The 1,659-nt window shown below is 34.5% G+C and overlaps 1 pseudogene; it reads left to right on the top strand.

Moving 5' to 3' along the window:
- The first annotated feature begins 441 nt into the window (after window positions 1-441).
- On the top strand, window positions 442-976 carry LOC128590693 (nucleoporin NUP35-like; annotated as a pseudogene).
- Window positions 977-1,659: the final 683 nt, after the last annotated feature.

The raw sequence follows: 1,659 nt of genomic DNA, 5'->3' as shown, positions 1-1,659 counted from the left end.
GATTCCAAGGTGTGTTTACCTTTTCTGAAGAAAAGATAGATGACAACTCAAAAGAGTGTTAAGGTTGGCCATTGCCGGAATCCCACAAAGGGGCAATGGACTCCTGAGTTCCCACTTTTAATTCTACTCTGTCTCATGTCTCTTTCTTTGCCGTCCTTTCTAACTTTATATTTCTTCACTCGCTGCCAGTTCCATAGGACTTAGGGTACTCTGCCCCTGGGGTGGGATCCCAACATTAAACATTTACAAAATCATAAATGATGCCTAATTATTATTTCTTCTTATTGTATGGTAGGATGAAATTCCCATTTGATCACTTGTATCTTTTTCAATTATTTATATAATTGCCAACTCTAACTTATCATTTAAAACTTAAGATCTTTGATTTAAAATAAATCAAGGTGTTTGCACTGGTAACTAACCAAATATACTAATACAGGGCAAAGTATGTTTAGTCCAGCAAATATTGGTCAGCCGTGAAAGACAACATATCTCCTGTCCAGCTGGATCCTTTTGATACTCAAGGAGATTCTCTCACTTCAGATGATCATCTTGATGACACTTGGATGACTGTGTTTGGGTTTCCTCAAGCATCTGCTTCCTATATATATATATATTACAATTTGCACAATATGGGAATATCTTAAAACATGTGATGTCTAACAGAATACTGGATGCATATTTGTTATCAATCTACACTGCAGGCCCAGAAAGCCTTAAGCAAAGATGGGAGGATTTTTGGAGAATCCATCATGATTGGTGTAAAACCCTGTATCAATAAACCTTAACACCACCAATTAAAACGTTAGTCACACCAACACAACCTGGAAGTACTCCTAGGATTTCTACCATGAGACATCTTGCTACAGCATACAAAGCTTCTACTAGTGATATCAGGTTATTTCTGACAGACAAACACCAAAAAAAAAATGAAAGTCTTGTATCCAGAGTAATGGAGTACATGCTTGGCTGGTAGTATAAGTATAGTAAGAGATGAGAACTCAACTACCAAGGAGGTGGTTGTGACACTAAAACAGAGTTTGCAGAATACTGCTGGTTTTGTTCATTTGGTTAGTTATATAACCACCCCTAGCAATATTGGGATTTCTATCTCACACTTCTTTTAGAAAGAAGCCTTTTTCTTTAATGATATAGCCTATCTGTAGCTTGCACTTTAAAAGATGCTTGAGTTACATTTTAAAGAAAACTAAAAATCCTGATAAATAGGATTTTGTGCTTTCTGTTTTAGTGCATGCTTAAGCATAAAAAACTCAGCATTGATTACTATAAATTAAATAATTGAATGTGTAGTGAGGCTTTGTAGTACTCATGAAAAGGTGGGGTGAATTTCATGAAGGGGAACGATAGCTGCTTCTACCAAGACATAAAGATTATAATTAGCATTTGAATTATGGTCTTTTAATTTAGGTAGTATTTAATATTTTAATTATCCTTGTTTGTATATGTCTTGTTGATTGTTATTTTTTAGTATTAGAAAACAAGAGCATTCTTTTTAAAAACCTACTAAAGTTCCTTGATAATAAACTTTTGTCAATTATATGTATTTTTAAAAAAGGGGGGGCTAACGTTGAGATGATTCCACAAGAACACTGAAAGTGAGTTCTCTCACATACCAAAACAAAACAAAACAACAAAACA

Source organism: Nycticebus coucang, chromosome 7 (assembly GCF_027406575.1).
Source record: "Nycticebus coucang isolate mNycCou1 chromosome 7, mNycCou1.pri, whole genome shotgun sequence".
Classification (NCBI taxonomy): Eukaryota; Metazoa; Chordata; class Mammalia; order Primates; family Lorisidae; genus Nycticebus; species Nycticebus coucang.
This window is presented reverse-complemented; position numbering and strand designations above follow the sequence as displayed.